The 10,649-nt window shown below is 35.6% G+C and overlaps 1 non-coding gene across 1 annotated transcript; it reads right to left on the bottom strand.

Moving 5' to 3' along the window:
- Nucleotides 1-4,659: 4,659 nt before the first annotated feature.
- On the bottom strand, nt 4,660-4,787 carry LOC111743254. Its single transcript, XR_002781609.1, has one exon. It is a non-coding gene; the product is annotated as a small nucleolar RNA SNORA31 (small nucleolar RNA).
- Nucleotides 4,788-10,649: the final 5,862 nt, after the last annotated feature.

Genomic DNA, 10,649 nt, shown 5'->3' with positions numbered 1-10,649 from the left:
ACATTGTACATAGAGTCAACAGTAATGTATTGTACACTTAAATTGTGTTAGGAGGATAGATCTGTTATTAAGTGTTGTTACCACACACACACACACACACACACACAATAGGTATTAGTAGTATTAAGCTAGTATGTATAAACAATGACATATATAGACAGTTTATATAATGAGTGACATTTCCAAAATATTCTATTTAAAATGAAAAATTTTATTATGATCGATAGCTTGTAAATATTTTCAGCAATAGTCTGTTTCTAAAATATCATTTTCAAATAATTTCAATTTATAAAATATAAAAATGTTAAAAGTGCTTTTAAAAATAAGTATTTTATAAGTTTAAATGCATACAAATTATTAAAAAGTCATTTGATGAAAAGCATGAACTTTTTATGAGCATAAATCAGCAATTAGATTACAGTGGCAGGCTTATACTCACTTTAGCATCTTACTTCTATCTATATTTTATTTTGTTTGCAGTGTACTAAAAAGTTGCAGATTATAACTTTAAAAAAAAATCACCTTGCAATTTTCAAGATATGCTTTAAATAAACTGAGCTAGAAGACTAAAAGGAGAGCAGTAGGAAGGTTTTGTTTTGAAGTTGAATCATGAATAATTTGAGCAGAGGAGCTGCTCACATTTCTTGTCAGTCAAAACAGAGAACCACAGTCATGTCTTTCAGTAGACACTAAAACCATACATAGCACATAGAAGGCTTTCCACATAATTAGGCGTGCAAAAAACATAACTTTCTTTTTCAATAACTGGACTTATTTGGTACTTCCAGCCTTCTATTGCTCCAGGAGCCTTGATGCAAATTTTAGGTAATTCAAGGTCTTTTCTCTGTGCTGTATCTCCTAGGCACTTATATATATATAGTGCCTAGGCAGGGTGGGGAGATAGTCTACCATTCACACCACTTACCTCTAGATACTGGTGTTCTTATCTGGGCAGTGGTTGCTGACTCATGCAGGTCATCCATTTGTAGTCCTGACTACAAGGCCTCTCTAGGTTCAGCTTCTCTCTCTCCGCTATAACTCTCCCTCCCTTCTCCCCATCATTAGGTCCTTCTCCAGCACATGGGAAACATTTTTTTGAACTAACTACTTTGGCGTGATGATAAATATGTGGGGGCATTCCAGTGCCCTTCTAGATTATTTGTAGCCTGCCTTCCTGTCCCATCCCTTCAACAATTTTGGTCCCAGTGAGGAAAGGGACAGCAAGTGTCTGTGTTTTCAGGTCCTTAAACCTATCTGGGGACTTCTATATATATCTCCTCTTCCAAGATGTAGTCTGGAGTTTGGTACAGGGATTATAGCATTGAACTCATAACCTCACCTCTGACATTTCTTTTCTTTCCCTAGTCTGGGTTTTCTTCTTAATGTGAGCACACCTTGGGCATTTATCTCTAGCAGAGTGTACTTATCTGTATGAGCAGATATGCAGAAGAATTTAGAGCAATTCAAGTATATGCACAAAGATAGAAGGAGAAATGTTATTTCAAAGTCTAGATAAGAAAAAGTAAATTGGCATCACATAATTATGATGTGTTCTTGGTCTTCAAGAGTTAAAATCTGTAATTTACAAAATGTAACTCTTGCCCTACTCCCAGATATCTGTCTCTCCTCCAGTATTCCCATCATAGTATCGTCACCACCATGCTTCCAGTTGCTCAGGCCAAATATCTAGCTGTTATCCTTACTTTGTCTCTGTCCTTCATTTTTTAAAAACGGACTTAATTTTTTTAGAACAGTTTTAGGTTCACCGCAAAATTGAGCAGAAAGTAAAATTTCACATATACCTATCTTCCCCATTATCAGTATCTCCCATCAGAGTGGTCCATTTATAATTGACAAACCTACATTGATACATCATTATCAACTAGAGCCTATAGTTTCTATTAGAGTTCATAGCATGTTGTACATTCTATAGGTTTTGATAAATTTATGATGACTTGTATTCACCATTATAAAGACATACAGGGTAGTTTCAGTGCCCTAAAAATCCTCTGTACTCTGCCTATTTATCTCTTCGTCTTCATTAACCCCTGGCAACCATTGATCTTCTAATTGTCTACGTAGTTTTGCCTTCTCTTGAATATCATATAGTTGGAATCATATAATATGTGGTCTTTTCCGACTGGCTTCTTTTACTTAGTAACATGCATTTAAGGTTCCTGCATGTCTTTTCATAGCTTGGCAGTAACATGCATTTAAGGTTCCTGCATGTCTTTTCATAGCTTTCATTTCTTTTTAGTGTTGAATAATATTCCACAGTTATGCACTCACCTACTAAGGAACATCTTGGTTGTTTCCAATTTTGGCAATTATAAATAAAGCTACTACAAGCGTTTGTGTGCAGGTTTTTGTGTAAACATAAGTTTCAATGCCTTTGGGTAATTACCGAAGAGCACAATTGCTAGATTGTTTGGTAAGAGTATGCTTAGGTTTATAAGAAACTGCCAAACTGTTTTCTAAAGTGGCTGTACCAGTTTGCATTTCCACCAGCAGTTAATAAGAGTTCCTGTGCCTCCACATCCTCACCAGCCTTTGGTATTGTTAGTGTTCTAGATTTTAGCCACCTAATAGTTGTATAGTGATATATCATTATTGATTTAATATGCAGTTCCCTGATGACTATGATGTAGAGCACCTTTTCAAATGCTGATTTGCTACTCATATATCTTCTTTGGTGAGTTATCTGTTAAGATCTTTGGCCTATTTTTTAATCCGCTTGTTCATTATTTTATTGTTGAGTTTTAAGAGTTTTTTGTTTGTTTTGGATAATAGTCCTTTATCAGATATGTCTTTTGCAAATACTTTTTTTCCCAGTCTGTGGTTTGTCTTATTCACTTAACAGCCAAGAGCAGAGATTTTAAGTTCTAAATGAAGTCTATCTTATCAATTCACTGTGTCAAGGATGAATTAAAGTTATCGCCAAGTCCAAAGTCATTTAGATTTTCTTTTGTGTTATCTTCTAGGAGTTTTAGAGTTTTTTGTTTTACATTTAGGTCACTGATTCATTTTGAGTTAATTTTTGTGAAGCATATAAGGTCTGTGTCTAGATTCTTTTTATTTTTATTTTTTGCATGTGGATATCTAGTTGTTCCAGCACCATTTTCTCCATTGCATTGCCTTTATTCTTTTTTCCAAAATTATTTGACTATATTCATGGGGGTCTATTTCTGGGCTCTCTAATCTATTTCATTGATCCATTTGTTCTTTCACCAACATTACACCATGTTGATTACTGTAGCTTTGTAGTAAAACTTGAAGGTGGGTAATGTCTGTCTTCCAACTAGTCTTCTTCAATACTGTGTTGGTTATTTCCAGTCTTTTGCCTCTCTGTATAAACTTTGAAATTTTGTAGATATCTACAAAAACCTTGCTAGGAATTTGATTGAGATTGCATTGGCTCTATTGATCAAGTTGGGAAGAGCTGACATGTTGACAATATTGAGTTTTCCTATCTATAAACATGAAATATCGCTTTATGTATTTAGTTCTTCCTTGATTTAGTTCAGAGATCTGATCAAGAGATCTGATCAGAGTTTTGTAGTTTTTCTCCTATAGATAGCATACATATTTTGTTAGATTTATACCTAAATATATATATATTTTGGGTACTAATGTAAATTATATTGTATTTTTAAATTCAAATTCCGTTTGTTCATTACTGGCACATAGGGAAGCTACCTTTTGCACCTGTATCCTATAACCTTGTTATAATTGCTTATTAGTTCCAGGAATTATTTCGTTGATTCTTTCATAATTTCTACAAGATGATCATGATAAATGTAAATAACAACAGTTTTATTTTTTCTTCCTAATCTATATATCACTTATTACATTTTCTTGTTTTATTGCATTACCTAGGACTTCCAGTACAATGATGAAAAGCAATGGTGAGGAGGAACATCCTTCCTTTACTTGTTCCTGATCTTACTGGGAAAGCTTTGAGTTTCTCACCATTAAGTATAATGTCAACTATAGGATTTTTGGTGAATATTCTATACCAAGTTCAGAAAGTTTCCCTCTGTTTCTAGTTTTCTGACAATTTTTTATCATAGATGGTTGTTGGATTATGTCAAGTGATTGTTTTGCATCTATTGTTATGATCATGTGGTTTTCTTCTTTAGCCTGTTGATGTGATGGATTACATTTATTGATTTTTGAATGTTGAATAAGCCTTGCATACTTGGAATAAATGTCCCTTACTCTTTGTATTTACCAGCAAGTGTAGTTCCACCTCCAATACATGCCTTGAGTCCAAACACTACCCCTCCCTCAGTACTTTTCAGAGTCTAATCCACCATTATTTCTCTCCTGGATTGTGGTAACTTGTAAGTCATCTTCCCAGTCTACATCTCACTATGCTCCCTTATCCATTATCCGGAGAGTAAAGACAATCCTTTAAACATGTAAATCAATTCATATCACTCCTCTGTTTAAATGCTCCAAAGGTTCACCATTGCCAGAAGGGTAAATTTCAAATTTTTCCTCATAGCTTACATGATATAGCTCCTTTCAACCTCCATGACCTTTCTAATTGCTTTTAAACTCAAATTTTAGACCTTCTCCTACCTTTTTAGTAAAACTGGATCTTCACTATTGCAAAAATTCTCTGTTCATGTTTTTATCTCTGTTACTCTGTTTTTCTCCTGTATTCCTCCATTTAATCTTAGCTGCCACAATCGGACAGACAGAAAATGTGAGGACACATTTTTCTTTCATTTATAGTGGAAACATTACCAGTAGACAGTAACTACTCCAGGTCTGTCAAATAGTTGCAACCAATTTTATTTAACTTATTGGGGTGACATTCGTTAATACAATTATATAGGTTTTAAGTGTATCATTCTATAATACATCATAAAACTGAATGCATCCCCCCCTTTTTTTTTTATCACAGTCCACCTATATAGTACTTCCTTTTTGTTCTTTAAACTTGTCAAACTCATCTTTAATGATTTCTACACACATGGAATATTTTGTTACCTGATATTTGCATAGCTGGCCTTTACTCAGTACTCAGGTTCAAGTGTAACTTCCTCAAAGAATCTTTTCTGACATGCCATTGAAAAAGTTGTGTGCTCATATACTCATTTCTGTTGCACTCTGTCTTTACCCTGCTTGCTTTTATACCTTCCATGAATATTTATTGAATGCCTTTATGTATCACATACTATTCTGGGCAATGCAGCAGTAGAACAAGAGAATTCTATATCCCTTTCTTATGAAACTTACATTCTAGTTAAGGAGACAGACAATAAATAGGTGTATTCTAAATACATCATCTTTCAGGGAGTGATAAGTGTTGTGGAGAAAAATAATGCAGGCAACAGAAAGTTCTGGGATTGAAGTGCGAGATTGCAATTTTAAACTGTGTGGTTAGGGAAGGCTTGACTGAGCAAAGAGCTGAAGCATTGGATCTTTGAGGAAGAGCAAGCAGAGAAAACCTCAAGCATGCCTTAAATGTCTGAGCAACATTGTTATAAGGAGACCTGTGTGGATGCAGTGGAGTGATAAAGGGCAAGAGTCATAGAAGGTAAGATCAGCCAGGCACAGGGGATGGGAGTTGGTGAGCTCTTGTAGGTCATTGAAGGGGCTTTGGCTTTTCTTAAAATAAGATGAGACGCTTTTGGAAGATTTTGAGAGAAACGATCTGAGAGACATAATCTGACTTAGTTTTAAAGGCATCATTGCCTGCCGAGGTGAGAATAGAGTGTAACTGAAAGGTGAGATGAAAGAAGACCAATTAGGAAGGTATTACAATACTCCAAGTGAGAGACGCTGGTGACTTATACAGGATGAAGGCAGTAGAGGTGATGTGCAGTGGTCATTTTATTGGGGATTCGGATGTGAGATATGAGGGAAGAGGTGAATCAGGAAATACACTAAGCCACTGGATGGATGGATTGCCCCTACTGAATTGTGGAGGACTGTAGGTGGAACAAATTTGAGGGCAGGGTGGAAAAGATTAGGAGTTTGATTTTGCACACATAGTTAAGACTGATGTTAACTAGATAGCTGGATATAGAATGAGTTCAGCATGTACGTGTATGTGTGTGTTTGTGTGTGAATGTGTGCATTTGAACATGCATATTGTTTTTAAATTGTCTTAGAATAATTTAAGAAATATATTTTTAAATAAATTTGAATCATATTTTTACAGAATCTGTGAAGTATAATTGCAGAACTTGCATGGAGCTCAGTTTTAAAACTCAGGATACTGTTGTAAAAAATACTACTTGATACAACCCTCACAATTAATCTTTTGGTTTGTGGTATGACAAGAAGAAACTATAGGATTTACCAATATATACCCCAAAGGGGCTTATTTCAATGATATTTGTATTCTCTGATGTTGGATCTATTTCTCAGAAAAGTACCTGGATTTTTCTTACATTGTTTAATATGCTGTGAACCATCGACTGCTGACAGGTGCTCTTGATGGAACACGTACAAAGGAACAGATCACTCGCTCCTTTTTAGGGTCATATTGGCACGACCCAAATGAAAGGATTTTATGTGATGTACAAGTTGTCACGATGTACTTTTTAAAAATAGTGCCACTGACACACATCCACTAAAATAAATTAACCTTCCTATCTTGACTGACTCTCATTTTGGAAACAGCAACTTCATATGCCAGTGATGATATGAGCAGCAGGGTTGGGTAGGGTTGAGAAAGCAGGACCCCGGCAAAAAGGTGGCAGTGCCATAGGCCTTTTAATAGTTTTTAGTGGAGCAGCGCAGAAGCAATGAGCATAAACAGAGATTTGTACCAACCTGGGTTGTAATTCAAGCTCTGTCACTTTATAGATGGGCAGGATTTAACTTCTCTGAACTCAAGTATTAAGAAATAAGATATAGGAAATAATATAACTCTCTGGAACAAATGAGCTGATGTTCGCAAGATATTTAGAATAGCAATTTGCATATAACCAGCTCTTGATGAATGAAGGTTATTATTATCAATAACTTTCATTTAAATCTAGAGTTTGGTGTTTTGCAGTATCCGAAGAGGTTAGTAAAGAGATTTGGTGATCTTTCTCACCTTTTCACATCCAATTCTTTTATTTTTTAATCATTCAAATAGCACATTATTTTCTTCCAGAGATTAGTTTCAGAATGTGATTTTATAAGTTGAGTGCTGTACTCAGCAGATTCAAAAAAGGGTTCTTATGAAAGTGAAACCAAGTCTAGGTTCAGAGCTATGTCTTTGAGCAGAGATGGTTTTAGATTGTCATCTCTTCACTGATGAGCAGGACTGCCACCCAAGCCTCAAATTTAGTTGAGACAAACAGCACTAGTAACAATGAGCCTTCGGATCATTAAATCTTAAAGTTGAAACCCTCCCATGGCACACTTGAACATTTGACACATACATTTTATCTTTCTTGGTTGTTATTTAGACTTATTAAGCATTTTGGTAACTTTTTTACCCCTAAGTTGGCTGCTTTTCAATAGTGGTTCCTCAGATCGGCCTCTGTAAAAGGTGAATACAACAATCCATATTTTATAGACAAGGAAATTGAGGTCTCAGTAAGCCTAGGATAGTTTGGCCAAGGACACCAGCAAATTAAACCCTGGGACTAGAAAATGAACCCAGAGTGCCTCACTATTGAGTCATGGTTGACTTTATCAAAGAGAATGTTCTCCATAGATGACTCAAGACATTCAAATAAAACACAATGTCCCCTTCTCTATCTAAGAATAAAAAATACTTAATGATTTCATATAATCATAATATTGTAGCCAGAGTGATCATTCTAAAGTCAAATCTGATCAAGTCACTTTTCTGTGTAAGGCTTGGTTCCTGTTCTGCATTGCCCCTAAATAAAGGCCAGTGTCCTTAATGACATATGTGACCTTGTCTGTGTTCTACATCCCCACTGCAAGCCTGTTCATCCTTTCATCTTCATTATAGTCACACTGGAGACTTTCAGTTCTCTTAATGTGCCTTTGTACATAAAATGTAGACGAGAACCTTCATCAATCTCATGTCCTTTCCTTTAGTTATATGCCACATTTTCCAAGAAGTATCCCTACATTTCTCAAGGCTGGGTTAGTTGGCTCTTCTTTACACTCCTACAGTACATGATGTTATACCACTTATATTACTAAATTTATATCTTAAATCAGTTTTCCCCATGACATTGAAGTCTCTTTGAGAGTGGTAATTTACCTGCTTTGTGGTACACCCCCAGTTCCTAGCATAGTGCCTGCAAACAGTAGGGATACAATCAATATTTTTGAATTGTATGAATGAGTGATATGCCTTCTAATTTGACATTATTCATCTCGCAAAATTATAATGTTACTACCCTTTGTGTTAGACTCTGTGATAGATACTAGAGGTAAAATATTTTATGGTTTGAAGCTTTAACAGTGTAATTCCGGGCAACTACCAAGAAGAAGGTGAGGTGAGCTATGAAGCTTATCAGTACAGATGTTTTGGCTTAAGATATGTTCATCCTGGTCCCTCGATCTGTTATAGGTATAATCAGGGTGGCCATACAAGTATTCATACTGGTACAGTTTTGTGAATAGAAATTGACAGAAGCTGATAATCATGCTTTGACAGTTGGCACAGTCAAGGACTGTCTCAGGCAATGCGAACGTATGATCACTCTAGTTATATGATTACCATAAGTACTGTTAGTCCTGAGCTAAATTTCTGGTTCAACTGATCCACCTAAAGGGCTCAGAGTGGCTGCTGGGTGAAAAATTGCATAGTTGCACTAACTGAAAAAGCTAAGGGACATGTAGCAGTCACTTTGCAACATATGGCTTGACGATTCTTTTCCTGAAGTAGCTCTAAACATAGTAGTAGTTATGTCTCAGTGACAGTAGCAGGTGAGAGAGGCAGTTAAGCAGTAGTTATATCGCTTAGTAAAAGTTTTGGCACCTGGATTTGGTCATGGAGAATGCTAACTGGGGAGCTGAAAGATTTCCAGATCAACTGAATTGCTCGAGGCTGCCAAGTTGGCCTGAGAAGTTTTCTTTGTGAGTGAGATATGGATGATAGCTGAGACCACTCCTTAGTTGGAAAATGCAATTTAAACATATGTTTTAAGAAGCAATGATTAAAATATTACATTTTCAGAGCCCTTCAGTGCTCCCGAATCCACAGCTGTGCCAAACACTTAACTGTGCAAATGGTGATTATCTTTCGAGAGCAGCATAGTAGCTTCCCAGTTGCTGCCGCGTAGGTCTCAGGGCTGGCAAGAGTTTAGGAGGTGAAAGAGGAGGACTTGCACATTAGTAATAAAGGTGAAAACTCCTAACACCTAGGAGGTGTTGAAATTCTGGTTAGCTTACTTATCTTGCTTTGGCAAATGTCCTCTATCGAATGGAAGACGGCATGTTCTCATTACTAAATTTCTCTTTTCTTTCCTGATAGGATTTTTCCAAATTTATGTCCATCAGCTATAACTGGAAAAGGTAAGAATTTCTAAGTAACAAATTCATTGGCAGAACACAATAATAATTACCACCGTAATGACCTTGAGCTGGAATTATGGATCCTTTTGTAAAGCCAAAGATTAATAAATGGATTATCTTCTTAAATATACCATACAAACAAACATACATGGAGAAAGTAAAACAAAAAACAAAAAAATCAAAACAAAAAAACTCCATGAAGCTGGTTGAAATCAATCAAACCCTGGAATTTTAGCTTCATATCCTATCTTATTCTTTTTCTAGTTTTATATCAGTGTCTTTTTATGAAGTCTTTAGTTGACACCAGGTGAGTTTGTAAATGGTATTCTAAATTCCCTTATAATGATGCTATAGGACTGGGTTTCTACCAGAAACCAACAATAAAACCAGAATTAAAAACCAACAACGAAACACAACAAAATATATGAAATGATAGCTATTATACAAGTCACTTGCACCAGCTGTATGCCATGCACATTTGGGGGAAAAATGATGCACTGTGTATAAGAAAAAAAAAAAAAGGTGACTCCACTGTTTGGTGTAAAGAACTATAATTATATAATTGATGGGATGCATATGAGTTTAATATGATCAGGAAGCAAATCGTGGCTTATATCCTTTATAACTTTCCTTGGCCAAACAACAGTGAGTCTTTCATATGCCCAGAAGGACTGAGGGGTTTAAAACAGGAAATGGAAAAAAAAAAAAGTCACCTTTCCAATAACATGGAAGAAAACAGCACTGGTTATGAGTGTGTTGCTAGAAATAAATAGCCTGGATTCGTATCACAGCTTCATTCATTAGTTGTGTGGCCTTGAGTAAGGCACTTAACCTCTTAGCTTCAATTTCTCCATCTTTAAAATAGGAATATTAAAAGTCAGTACCACATATCATTTTGGTGAGGATTAAATGAGATGTCTGCATAAGCATAAAAATACTTAATAAATATTTGACAAGTGGTAAGCTCAATAAATATTAATTATAATTGTTCAAATCCTTGTTATTTGACATATAACTATAATTTTTATTTCAGGTATCCCTTGAGTATTGTGTTTGAGTTAACACTCATGAATGTATGTACTTCAATTTTATGGTTCAGTAAGAGCATTCAGGCTTCCAACATTGCATTGCTCCTAAGCCAAGATGCTCCTGAAACAAAGTATATCCAGAGACCCCACTTTCTTAAAGTGCTTTGGTGA

Source organism: Pteropus vampyrus, unplaced genomic scaffold, assembly GCF_000151845.1.
Source record: "Pteropus vampyrus isolate Shadow unplaced genomic scaffold, Pvam_2.0 Scaffold109, whole genome shotgun sequence".
NCBI lineage: Eukaryota > Metazoa > Chordata > Mammalia > Chiroptera > Pteropodidae > Pteropus > Pteropus vampyrus.
Note: the sequence above shows the minus strand (reverse complement) of the source record. Positions and strands in the feature narration are given on the sequence as shown.